Genomic DNA, 14324 nt, shown 5'->3' on the forward strand with positions numbered 1-14324 from the left:
AAATATTCATAAACACAACACTTCGGGGGTGTTTTTTGTATGTAAAAGGCGCAGTTTCTCTGTTCGCTAATTTATTAGATGCAGTATAGTTTCCATATAAAGTCAATTTTAAATAAAAATGTCTGTTCTATTTCTAGTAATTTATTTTGGTTTGACCAACTAAAAAATACCTAAGTGACATTAAGAGATTTTATAAAGTTATTTTAATCCATTATTTTACTGATATTTACAAAGCCAATGGATATTTTTACAGATATGAATTACGGCTGAAAGGATTTTAAAAAAATCACAACACTGCCTATATGCGCAAAAAATGTATTATTAAAGGTATTATAAATATAAATATGTAAAACTAGATAAAGATATCATATGCCAACTGTACAGTATGTAAGCATAGGCCTATGTTTTCTTGTTCGCTCTGCGTGGGTTTAAACACTGTTTTTCTAAAGAATAATTTTTAAACTTTATTGGTGGTGGTTGAGAAGAATTCCTCTTTCCATATGTAAAGCATTTTAGCGCAATATACATGTGTCATATTATTGTTCTTAATATATAAGAATACTAATATATTTTTACAACACTTTTAACTGTAAAAAATGTATTTTTTATACCACATTAATCTCTTTAAAATATTGATACTTTTAGAAAAACTGACATAATTATAAATATTACACTCTTAAAACAAATGTGTTAAAAACAACACAACATGTGTTATTTTTTACACATGTTCTGAGTGTGCGCAGGGACAACACATGTTGAGTTAAATTTAACACAGAATATGTGTTATAAAATCCAACACAAAAATGTGTTGCTTCAGTAAACACATTAATGTGTAACTTTCTATTAATCTAACACAACTGTGTGTTATTGAGTAATTGTTCAGTTTTAATATTAAAGAGAAAAAAAACATATGATTTGTAAACTTTAAATTATGAAATCAAGCAGACAACTATTGAATATTGTTCACAAACTATTTATTTGTAAAATAACAAATATTTGACAATTAATGCTTGCATGAAAATATGCTAGTACTTTATGTTGCTAGATGTATGCTAATTTAAATAAATGTAAGTGCAAGTATAATTACTTCAAACATACATTACATTGATACGTTTTAAAACACTATTTAGAAAATAATTCATTGAATTTAAAAGCAACTGTGTTAAATATGTTGAATAGAACAATGTCTGAAATCATTTCCAACATGCAAGTTATCAAAAAAATGTAACTTGTCCTGAAACATTAACATGTTATCTTACATTTAGAAAAATACTTAAAATGAACTTGACAAGTGTATTCAAAGAAATTTCTGTCACAAAACATTTAGGGGCGGTTTCCCGTACAGGGGATTAGCTTAATCCAGGACTAGGCCTTAGTTTAATTAGGAAATATAACTGCTTTCAACAAAAAACATTACTGGTGTGCATTTTGAGGCAAAACAAACTGCACTGATATATTTTAAGATATGTCAGTGCAAGTTGTTTTCAGTACCGCACAGGTCAGATTGTCAACATCAGGTGGAAAGGCAAAAGAATCGTTCATTGCAACAGTTACGTAGTGGCCTCCATGTCCTGAAGAACCACTGGAAACCAACTGTGGCTGAGCTGATTTCAGACACCCTTTGATCATTTAGTCAGCAAAGACGTCACACTGGTACCAGCCTACACAAATGAAACAATGAACATCATTAGAAAATGTTGTTGCATGAAAATTACTTATTTTATATAAAGTTTAGAGTCACAAAGCCTACCGGCATCAAGTCCCACAGGACTGACACAGCAGAATTCACACAGCAGAAGATGAACTTGTATCCTTAACATTGTATAACACAGCTCTCATCTGGGTGTAGTAAACATGCAGGTCACATGCAAAATATAAATTATGAGAAAAAATTCTTAAAAAAGGATTACTTTTATATCGTACTTTGAATGTTACTTTTTAAACGTCATTTTCCAAATTAAACATTTGGAACAGAGATAGGAAATCATACCATTATGTTGACTGTCAGCTTTCTTCAATAAATGTCTGATGTCCATTTTCTTCTCTAAAGATGCTTTTTCCCTGAGTTTCTCAATAATTGTCACATTCCCATTTCTTCTTTACCATCGGTAAGTCTGGAAAACTTGATGTCCCCCTTCAGTGAATTTAAAAAGAAATATTAATATTGGAATTATGAAACACTTTGTGTAAAGTTATCTCCAGTTAAAGGCAGAGTGCACAATGTTTGAAAAACGCTTTGGAAAAGGAGACGGGCCGACTACCAAAACACATTTATAGCCAATCAGCAGTAAGGAGCGTGTCTACTAACCGGCATCCTTGCCGGGTTGCGTATGTGTGGGGCGGGTCTTTTAAAAGAAGGTCCAGATTCTATTGGGGTAGGGGCGTGTTTGTTTAGGTGATTTCAAATATCAACATTGGCTTTCAAACATTGTGCACTCCGCCTTTAAGTATATTACAAACACTGGCATGTCCAGAAATTGGGGATATTCCTTAAAGATTTCACCAATAATTGGTGATTTTGTCATTACCTGTATCCATCTTCTTTGATGACTGAAGGTTTGGTCAATGGCATTCTTTATTGATGATGTCCTCTCACGTGTTGAAGCTTCCGTCTGATGTTCTGTAATCTCATTTTTATGAATCCACTGTGTGATGGCCCATCAAAAAAAAAAAAAAAAAATGCTCCTATCATGATCAATGCAAAAATAGCACTTAGTTAGAGTCAAGTACAGTTTTTATACACATTGTCAAGTAAGTAATTTCATACACATAAATGAAGTATGTAAAAGCATCCTTACGGTACATGTCCCTCTTTTTGACCTAATGAGACCATAATCCAACAACACAATCTCCTTTGAGAGTGCCAGCTTTTCTTTTTCAGATGGATAGCTGAAAAAGATTACAAACAAACATTGACACAGGATTTGTGATTTACATCTAGCTAAGTATTACTGGGCAGTATTTATAACTCAATAGTGCACAAACACTTTACAGCTAGTAGCACAAAACTACACCCATCGTATTCACGTAGCACTTTAGCCTTACTGCAATCAGTGAAAGGTTCGTTAAGTTCGACTCTTACCATTAGACCACTACTCTCCCAATAATTAATTGCGTCTTGTCTAACTTTATATTGAACGCGAGCGGCGCGACACGAAAATAAAAAACAGTATTATAAAATGTGTCTGTGCATCATCCAGAATGTACAGCATCACCGATTAATATTGAGTTTTACCGTCTTTTGTCTCGTCATGCCGCTCACAGGTGTACAGTACGTTAGGTACAGTGATGTGCATACTGTTCCACCATGTGCTTAACCAAACACGACGAGGCGTTGCGATAATCGAAAGGCATAATTTAATGACCCGTCCTATAACGTAAGGACATAAACTGAAAAGAAACCCGTTACCGCGTGTCATGTCTATTTAGGACACGGTGTTAACGATTTACGTTACAGTGCTGCAAGCAAGTGTCACACATATTACTAACCCGTAGTCCAATGTGCCTTTCATTAAACAATGACTGTTAACATGAATCTCCAAGCGTAACTTTGCAAAACGAGCGAGCATTTAACGTTACCATAATAAAGTTTAAATTAACAGTCTCCTGCACAATTAATACGAAAGTTTCTTACACTATATGAAAAATAGATATCATATTATAACTGTAATTTTTTATTAAATTTCTTACCTGATGCAGACAGGAACATTCTTGACCTCTTGACTGGAAAGGCGGTTGGAAAAGAACGTCACTGCGCAGGCGCAACACAATATGCGTTGTGTGTTTGTTTTTTCAATAAGACAAATTCAAAACAGACTGCCAGCCAAGGCTCAATAATAATGATCATGATTTTCATAATAATTAAATAAGAATAACACACGCAAAAAATACAATTAAAAATACAATAATGCGTAGTTGTCTGTCCATGTGAAACGTCATCAGCAGATTCGTGTGAACTTACGACAGTCAGCCACCAATGGAAGAGAAAGCCTGCATAATGTTTGAAATATTACTCTTATTGTGTCACAAAGTGTATGTTCAAAAGCTTTTTAGGCGAGAATGTATGTATAAAAAGTTCAAATTTGCGGTCGGATTATAAAGAGAGCGTTTATTAAAAAATCTTCCCCGACTTTTTCGGAGTTTTGATCCAGACAACCAACGGGTACTTAGCGCTCAAGTACCCCGCCCAACGCAGCTTGATCTCGGCAAGTCCTTCTGAAAATCACCGCTGGCTGTTGGGTGTTATGTGTTAGTAGTGGTTAACAGTGTTATATTTTATGTTCGGTAGTGTCTTATGGACAATCTTTGGTCTCATAAATATATTATCTGTTCCTGGGCAAATCGTTTTGACTAAGGACAAAGTTGCATTGTAAAACTTTATATTTTTTATTTAACTTATTTGTGCTTTTGACCGAACTTGCTTGTATATTTCCTGTTGCACAAACATCTTATACTTGATAAAAGAATGTGTTAGATATGATATTTGGTTTTTATAACAAACAAAAGTACAGGATAATCACTTTTTTTATGAAAACAACAGGATATAGTGTTTTATATCACATTTTTTCATGTTACTTCGTTTAAATATAAATCGTCATTAAACTACAATAATTATGCATTTCATTTTATTGTGTACTGGTTAACGTGTTTTACACAGTCATTGTGTAAGCAGTTAAGCATACTATTTACACATTATGTGTCAGTTCCAACACAAAAATGTGTTAGAATCCTTTTACACATATTTTGTGTAAATTTTTAACACATCAATTTTAAGAGTGTATGAACAAACGATGAAACGGTGTCAAAATTCGACAACACAAATAATTAAGATATTCATTGTAAATAGAGTTACGTGTATTAGGCTCACACTAAATTCTCCGTTGCACTTAGTATAAATGCATTGTACATACAGTCATCTTAATAGTTGTATGCGCTGTTATGCCGGCAAGAAGGGGTTGACGTCACTTTGCTGTTTTAATAGCAATGTTAGATATTCGGCAATGCCCTTATTAACTTCTGGAAACAACCGCAACGACAACACATATAAAAATGTAGTTTTATTTGCGCCACCTGGTGGATTTTCTGTGAAGCGAAAAACATTAAGGGAAAAGGCAAAGTAGCCCCCCCGAAAACACTTGAAGAATTCTGCGAGACTCCGCGAGACGATTTGGCGAATGCCGCGGGAGAAAACGTGCATTTTTAAAGGGCACATCTGTAATGGTTTTATCTTGTGTTCTGTTTGTTTAGGTCTTTTATTTTTAAGACGTGCTTTTGGTCTTTTATTTTGATATCATGTCATGTCATACTTCACGGTCCACTTTCTGTTTGTAATGTATAGAGCTTATTCAGTCACCATGTCACTCTGCGAAGTATTGTTAGTGTAACTGCTGCAATTTTAAACGTTCTCTTGTATTGTTTTTGTATCCTGTATCTTGTATTCATGTTTTGGATGTTCATGGTTTTGACCCCTTTGCCTGCATTTTGGATTATGCTTGTGGATTACCCTTTTGGATGTGTTTGCCTGCTTGTGTAGATTTCTTAGCTGGTCAGCTGGTCTTCACTTAGCTGGTCAGGCTGGAATACTAGCTGGCCCACCAGCATGACCAGCGTAAACCACCTTATGCTGGTTTTAGCTGGATTTTTCAGTAGGGTGAGGAGCACTACAGCTCAACCACAACTACCAGACCAGAAACAGTTAAAGTCACGCCTGCTTTGCTTAACCCTATGCCTGTCTCTGTTATCAAGATGGCCCCCACCATGCCTGTTTCTGTTACTAAGATAGCCACCACCAAGCCTGTCTCTGTACCCAAGATGGCTGTCGCCATACCTGCACCTCTTTTTCAGATAGCTATTGTTAAACCTGCACCTGCTATCCAGAGAGCTGAAGCCATGACCACACCTGTCTTCAAGATGGCCGTTATCATACCTGCACCTGAGCTCAAGATGACTACCTCACCCAAGCCTGTACACAAAATGTCTTCCACACCTCAGCCACTTCACAAGATGGCTGCCACACCCGAGCCACTTCACAAAATGGCTGCCTCACCAATCTCTACTGTTCATGCGAAGACCCAACAGTTGATGTCAAGTCTGCTGGATCCCCAAATGATGTCTATACGGACAGCTAATGATTATGTCCAGTTCATTGGTCCCTATGTCTACGGAGGTATGTCCTTTGAATTCTGTGCTTCCTGTATTTGCCATGGCCCTGTGGTGTGCGTGGTCTGCTTTCTGCTCTTCTGTTTCATGTAAAGATTCTCAAGCCCATGAATCGGAATAATCTGATACACCTCCTATCACGGCTAGAAGGTCCGAACCTGTGTCTCCTGCACTTGCAATCACGACGAGAAGGTCTGAACCTGAGCCTCATACACGTTCTGTCACTACTAAATCGCCTGGCTTACCTGAATCGCCTGGCTCACCTGAATTGCCTGGTTCACCTGGCTCACCTGAGTCGCCTTTTTCACCTGGTTCAACTGAGTCGCCTGAGAATTATAGCCACGTTACTAACGTATGTAAGAAACCAGACCATTTGTTTTTAACAAACCAAACCGTTTGAAAAGTAACTGTTTTGTGGTAAGATGGCGGCCAATTGCGGACGTTCGACTAAATTGGCCTGCAGGTCTTGGCCACTGGAGAGTGCGTGCAAGCAACAGGAAGTTAGTGCGCAAGACTGTCCTGTGTCTTAAAACTGGCAAACTCCAGTGCCCTTAATGCACACTAAACCCACACTATCTCGAATACCGCTTCGAAGTGGTATTCAAGGCTAAGCTTATCCCGTCATGCATCATGTTTTGGATGTAAATCACAAGATTTTTGCCCAAACCTCGCAAGATGTCATGGAAACTTTTTATTATAAGTTAACATTAAAACAACATTCAAGGACTACTATATAAACAATAAACTTTAATAAAGCTACATGCACAAAATTAAGAGTTTTTTTACAGGTGCAAAGAATTCTGCTTCTGAAAGTTTCAGATAAGTTTAGATAATCTTTTAAGTTCAGCAAATGTTCATTTCAGAGTGATTATGTGTTCATTTTATTTAAAGAAAATATATATTTTAAGTAGGCTAAATAAAAAAAAGAATATGTTTTGGTGCAAATTGCTGCCACTACCTGGATTGACATTTTAACACTTGCTAAGTGTGTCCCATCGGGTGACTAATCCTTTTATACATGCACACTTGGGATATACACGCCCACTAGAACAATTGGGCAAAATACAGGAAATACGTCAAGTAACAAGTCAAGTGGTGCAAAGACAGCAAGTGTGGTTATTTGGACGCAGCCTTAGTCATACTTTTCGTTGACAAAAGCATCACTACTGCAGTTAAAAACTTTCTGATCAGAGAGCTGTCAATCCAAATCTAATTAGCAAATGAGAATAAAGTGAGGCATAAATTAAATCTCAGAAAGTTAAAATGAATACTCTGGCAGCGAATGAATAAAACTTAACTTGCTTAAACAGATGCTTAAAAACAGTTAAAAAAAAGAATTCAGTTTATTTGAAATCCATGTTCAATTTTTGCCTTTGAGTTTATTATTTTCATTATCAAAGTGTTTTACTCGTTACATAACTTTGTTCATTTCATGAAATTTTGCATTCTTTTTTATTGGCACAAAAATAATTCCATAATATAGCTGCTAGCAGCAATGCCGGGGTCAAGCCGAAAAGGGCACAGAAGGATGTAAAGTTGCGTTTGGATAAGCAGACTAAAGAACCTAGGGAAACCTTATGATTTCAGATGAAAAAAACGCAAAAGTAATCAACAAAAATAATCTATGTTCTTGTCTACTGCAATCGTCCTTCTGTTATTGACAATCATGGAACATTAGAGCACTGAAAGACATGTATGTGATGTTTGCAGTGGCAAAACATGGGACACAACATGTTACAGCAACTTAAATGAGTCAAAAGAGACCATCCCCATGTCTCTACGCTGTTCTGATGCAGAGAAAAAGCTGTTGCAAAAACAGTTGATAAGGTATTCTCATTGGTTGCTAGACAGTAAATTGACATCCACCAGTGATTATAATCCAAGCCATGAAATGAATAATCCATGATGATTTATGGTTTTAGATGTGTTTGTTGCAGTAGTTTTAGGCAAAAATTACCATTTTCTATCTCAAAACCACTAGGTGGCGCTGTGACAAAATTGTGCATGCAACTTCAGGTCATGATTACGTTACATTGAGCTAGTTTTATGTCTATACACTTTAGTTTAGTGAAGAAACAGTTGTATGACCATAGGGCTGGCTTGATATCACAGGTTTTGTTCAATTATAACGCCAACTAGTGGTGCAAGCAAGCAATTTTTTTTGTGTAGCCTCAGACTGTGGTCGTACATCAGCGTATCAAATCTGGTGAAAAAATCTCTTTGCGTTGCAAAGTTATAACCATTTATGTGTAAAAAATACAAAATTTAAAGGTAATTTTTCAATTTTTGCATTTTTCGGCCATTTCTGATGAAAATTTTAATATAACGCCAATAGAACTTTTTGTTCAGAAGGTAAGGTTAGTTTCTTCCTATGGTGTTTTTGAGTCGATCAGAATTACGCTCGCGGAGATATTCGCGCGTGTTTTTTAAGCGCTATTTTGCTGCGCAGGGTTAACCGTAAGGCGAATTCTGGCAAGTTTGGTATCGTTGGACTCGGCAACTATTCAAAACTCCAAGGAAACAAGTCCCGTGACAATACATTGACCGCAGCCAAAGTTATAGGCGTGTAATACAATAATCTGACCACTAGGTGGCGCTGCGACGAAACTGTGCATACACCCTCAGTTCCTGACTGGCATCACAAGTACCAAGTGTCATGTCAATAGGCCTAAGTTTGACGAAGATACAGCCTAAAATCAGTTTTTTTGCACTCTACGTAAAATTTGTTAAGGCGGTATACGACAACGGATTGGTGTATTGAAATTCTTTTGATAACTTTTTGCCATGAGTGTCTCTAGATGCTACGTGCCGATTTTCGTGGCAATCGGACAAAAGCTCTAGGACAAGTTCGAAAAAGTAGGTTTTACGAATAATTCAAAATAGTGGAAACATTTTCATGACGGAAAATGACGTCATAGGGTCCTTTCGAATCGTCTTGAGCCAAGGAATCAGAGGAAACGAAAATTGTGTTTCTAGGACATACGGACCAGAAGTTATAAGCAAAAACATAAGTGCAACTTTGGACTGTTGGTGGCGCTAGCGGGTTAGACATAGAGACTCCAAATTTGCTGTGGGGACACACTGGAGTGTCCTTTATTAGTGTGCCAAATTTCATAACTTTCCTACGTACGGTTCTATGGGCTGCCATAGACCGCAATGGCGGAAGAAGAATAACTAATAATAATTGTAAAAAGAAAACTAACAAATACAATAGGGGTCTTCGCCCCTTCGGGGCTTGACCCCTAATAATGACCACAAGAGTAAATCATACTGGACTCATACCACATCTGTGATGGAGGTCAAATATAGCTTAACATAAACCCTGGTGGCATTGTTATAGTGTTCCAAAGGCCGCATGTTTTTCCACATACTGTTATTCTCAAAACCAAACTTTTGAAAAAGGGCTCTATAGGTTTTCAGATAATCTCTAGATTTGCAAAATGCATCATCAGCAGACGCGCACCCTGCAAAAAATAACACTTCATATAAAACAGCTCAATATATTCTCTAAGCAAACTTTAAAACAGAGTATCAGTATGTTTCTGTTTAAAGTTTGATCGTTTTACATACTCTTAACACTTTGGTCAGCCACACAGTGCCAAACCATTTTACACATAGCTAAAAATCATTTAAACTTAACATTGCTAAACATGATTACTATACATATAAAAGTGTCCTTAAACTTTCTAGGGTACATTTAAAAGGAATGTGTTTTTGTCGGAGGAAACTGTTAAAAAATACATAAAACACAAATTATAACTATTTTAAAAGATACTTACAGACCAATCCAAGAGAAACAATAAGCCAGTGTAGGTACATGACCAGCAGTTTAATGCAAACTTGTCTGAGATACTTTTGGTGAAGGATGAAGGTTTACTCTGAAACACATTATTGTCTTTGGCTCATATTTATACAGTTAATGTAAAACACGCTCCACCTGCTGCTCATTCTGGCGCTATAAGGAATGTGTATTTAAATATTTCAAAATGTAATAGCATAAGATTAATAAATGCTATAGAAGTATTGTTTGTTGTTAGCTACATTAACTAATGCTAACAAATAAAATGATATTGTAAAGTGTTACCATATAATTTATAGGTTTATGTCAAATAACACCTGGGGCAGAAAATGAAAAAAATTAATATAAGTCTGCAAATATTTGTGTAAATATACAACTAAAATATAATCCTTTTATGAACAATTAATTTCCAGATGTAATATGAGATGATTTACCTCAGGGAAAGAAATGCATAGGGTGAGTGTACAAACACTGGAGGATTAGAAACATCTGCCTGCAAACAAAAATATTATGAATAAAATCTATATTTGATGTAATATAATATGGGAGTCTGTCCTGAACAGATGTATACATGTGCATGTCAGCATGAACATTTATTATATTATCTCTGTTTATTATAGAGATTATTAAGTTTTAATTTTCTTTTTATGTGTTTTCGTGAGAACACTGAATTGCTCCTTCTCTGCCAGTGGCATTTTTACAAAATGAACCATATTGGTGTAGGTTACATGAGAACATGTAAACAAATGTTGTAATATGTTAAGCCAATAACAATTTATAAACATAGAGACAGCAATCTGCATCCATTTCATTTTAAATACAGTCAGCATAAGATCATACTGTAAGTAAGTGTTTTGAGCTTTTTTAATCATCGTATGATTTTGTAACTATTTCAAAATTTTCAGATATTGTATAAATGTTATTAAACTAGCATAAATATTAATGCTATCACTTTCTATTTTAAAGTTGTTTACAAACATTACTCAACTATTTGTTCACTGCAGGGGCCTATTGCACAAAACTAGGATAAGGGATTAAGCCGGGATATCTTGGTGATCCTGGCTCAACTGATCCGTGATCCGGTTGCACTAAAGCTGGATAGGGGGCAGGAGGATATGTTATGGTATAAATTACCATGGAGATCTATTCTGTTGAGCTAGCCTGCTCCAGACCAGGCTAAATTCCAGGATCTATTTAATCTCGTCCCTTATGTCAGTCAGCAGTCACCACAAACAGAAAACCAATAGTTATTTCACTGCCCAATATACATTGTTATCACATATAACTAGACCCACTGTCATTTTTTTATGTTTATGATTATTAATTTCAATAATTTTGGATAAATTATGATTTTTAGACAATGTTGCTATCATTAGATAATTTACAGTTTCCAATAGAATAAGGCTATATATATATAAAATGATAGAACATTAGGGCCACAGAGGGAGAAAAAAAAATCACAGACAGAGAATGAAGTTGTAATATTGTAACTTGTTGTTTTAGAGGAGGACAGTTGTTGCAATAACAGTTTTGGGGGATTTCGTGGAATTGTACTTCAGTATGGTTTCAGAAACAAGGACATACTTAACATTTTGGTACATCAGCATCAAATTGTTATAAGTATCAGGACTCTAAAAACAATATGCATCTTTACACAGAAAGAACCAGCCTCAAATGTATGACTTTCTCCTTTACTCGGTGTGGCCCTTATACTCTGTCATATAAAATACACATTCCATATAAATATAAAAGCACAAAGTGTAACATTATGTTCCTTTATTGAATAAGGACAAAACAAAGCAGGTAAAACATCAGCTCCTTTCCAAACTGAAGTCACACAGTGACTCTACAAGATGGAAATCACAGAATCAAAGCATATTATACAACCAAAGGATAAATACACATTCAAAGGTCTGTATATAACACACTCTGCATGTCTGCACACTGAAATAAATGCAGGACAAATGCCCTCTCCTTCCTCAGGCAGGCCACATTGTGGAGGACAGCACAAGCCACAGTAAAGTCACATGCCCTCACAGGGCTGACCCTAAATTTGTGAAGGCAGTGAGAGCGTGCCTTCAGGAGGCCAAAGGTCATTTCAACTCTGGGCCTTGTCCTGGCATGGGCATAATTGTAGGCCTGTTGTGCTACCTGGGGGTCTGTGAAAGGTGTCAGGAAAAAAGGCTGGCAGCCACACCCCCTGTCTCCCAACAACACACCAGAGAATTCACCTGTCAACACAAAATCTCATCATTACTACCTCATAAAACACAGTGATATTCTTGACACAGACATTATGTAAAAAGTGGTTATTAATAGGGGTTGTGTGGCTCACCTTGTGATAGGCACTGATAGATTTCAGAGGTCTGGCAAAATGGCCTGGCTCAGTCCATGACTGCAGAATCTTTCAGTGTTCAATGGAAAATATCAAAAAGTTATGTTCACCTGAACATTAATGCTGTGAAAAGATTTCATATTTACAAAATCTGCCTTATGGGCACCTGAGGGGGCTTTTATCCTTATGTGTGTGCAGTCCAGTGCACCAATGACACTGGGTCCTGTAAAAGAAATTAGATTTTGTGATGGCTCCAAATGATGACTCCTTTGTATAGTACTTTCACAAGTTTGACATGATACCTTATGCCTTCTGGAATCCAGAGAGATGGTCTCCTAATCATCATCGCCGTTATGTGCTGATGAAATGGGGCCTTGACCCTATCACATTTAATCTGATTCATATTGAAGCTAGTAGACAAGACATGCCAGGCCTACAGTATGCCTTTGATGGAGTACTCACTGGATCAGCATCGTCTGGTGCTCGTGCTGGTGGCTCTAACAGTAACACAGTGCTGCCAGACACTGCAAGGCAATAGGCAAACCAAAGTCAGACAGTCCAAATAGATTCAATATGAATGTGATTGTGTCCCATGTAGAGATGGAAGAACATATCTTGTATGAAGCGGGTGGCATCTTGGGAGGGACCTATGCTTGTCTCTTTTCCCCCAGGGATCCCCTCCAACAGGCCTGCCATTTAGCTCCAAAGCTGGCCTCTGCTGGGGTGAGGTCAGCTTTTGGTGACCCACCACCCGTGCCTTGTCTCTGGGTATTCTTTTTCACTGCTAAAACATACAGACAATGTGTAAGCAGGCACCTTTTGGGTACAATCTATGCTTGTGCATTATTAAGTATTAGTCAGGGCCCTTACCATTCTGTAGAATGTTCTTGTATTTGATTTTGCCCTGCTGCCATGTCCGTTTTGGCCCGTTCATGTTTAATCTACATCACAAACACCACACACAAAAAGAGAGACTTTCTTTATCTCACAAGAACATTCAATGGAGTCAAACTGCAAAAAATGACTTACTTTTTATCTTGTCCTTTTTTCAGTAAAAATATCAAAAAATTCTTAAATTAAGATGCATTTTCAAAATGACCTAGGAAAATAAGGGAAAAAATCAGCCAATGGAATATGAAAATTTGTTTTAAATTAAGTGTTTATGAAAAAGTATATTTCAAGAAAAATTTTAATACATCTTAATTTAAGAACCTTTTGATATTTTTACTGAAGGCAAGACAAAAACACGAAGAAAGTCATTTTTTGCAGTGCAATGAGCAAGTGGCCTTGGATCCTTTGAAAGGCGCTTTATAAATTAAATTATTATTAATAGCTCATCTTCAATTAAATTTTATTTATAAAGCGCTTTTCACAATTGTTTCAAAGCAGCTTTACATTAATAAAAGCAGAAAAAAGTCAACGGTGGACAACATAAGAAGCAGAGTACATAATGAGCGTAGTAATGTAAGGCTTTCATAATAATTTATTGAAGCCTTATCCAGTGTGATGGAGTTACTTTACACAATTTCACTCATATATAAAAATGAACTGTTTTATTATCAGAGTACAATTTCGTTTTTGGAGATGTAAATTAAATATTTTAATTGTAATTGTGATGTTTCAGCAGAGCGGTGAGTGTGTCATTGTGCACTACTTACGCATTCAGGCGGTCTGCAATACTTTGCCATGCTTTTTCTCTTTGCTTTATTACTGTGGTTGTGTTGCCTTTCTTCTTAATTATGTATTTTACCTCCTCATATGGATTTGCGCCTCTGACAGGGAAAAGAACGCCGCTCCAGTTGCCATGGTGAATCGGTGAATCTGTGATCGGTGGCGGTGTCTAGTTGAGTGATCCGTGAGTGCGCACCTATCCAGGATTGGTTTCACCTGGCTTGATGAATCCGTGTCTGATCATCCTGGCTTGGTCTTTGTGCAACCAATTAAGCCTGGACGCACTTGTTTTGGCTTCATTGAGCTCAGCTCAGTCATTTAGCCTGGATGTCTTAATTCTACTTTTGTGCAACAGGCCCC

General features: G+C 36.6%; 2 long non-coding RNA genes across 7 annotated transcripts; both read right to left on the minus strand.

Annotated features, from left to right (window-relative positions):
* Positions 1-957: 957 nt before the first annotated feature.
* LOC129414703 (uncharacterized) lies at positions 958-4774 on the minus strand. Of its 4 annotated transcripts, none has more exons than XR_012358953.1 (5): positions 3691-4774; positions 2799-2889; positions 2529-2685; positions 1751-2134; positions 958-1661 (listed from the first exon to the last, which is right to left on the minus strand). It is a non-coding gene; the product is annotated as an uncharacterized lncRNA (long non-coding RNA). The 4 variants fall into 4 exon arrangements; XR_012358952.1 differs by having other exon boundaries at positions 1751-1839; positions 1991-2134; positions 2529-2889; XR_012358950.1 differs by having other exon boundaries at positions 2529-2889.
* Positions 4775-11390: 6616 nt separating this feature from the next.
* On the minus strand, positions 11391-14324 carry LOC129442020 (uncharacterized). Of its 3 annotated transcripts, XR_012358956.1 has the most exons (5): positions 13164-14324; positions 12596-13077; positions 12460-12516; positions 12294-12362; positions 11391-12189 (listed from the first exon to the last, which is right to left on the minus strand). It is a non-coding gene; the product is annotated as an uncharacterized lncRNA (long non-coding RNA). The 3 variants fall into 3 exon arrangements; XR_012358955.1 differs by lacking the exons at positions 11391-12189; positions 12294-12362 and having other exon boundaries at positions 12374-12516; positions 13164-13234; positions 13952-14324; XR_012358954.1 differs by lacking the exons at positions 11391-12189; positions 12294-12362 and having other exon boundaries at positions 12374-12516.

The sequence above is a fragment of the Misgurnus anguillicaudatus genome, chromosome 19 (genome assembly GCF_027580225.2).
Source record: "Misgurnus anguillicaudatus chromosome 19, ASM2758022v2, whole genome shotgun sequence".
Classification (NCBI taxonomy): Eukaryota; Metazoa; Chordata; class Actinopteri; order Cypriniformes; family Cobitidae; genus Misgurnus; species Misgurnus anguillicaudatus.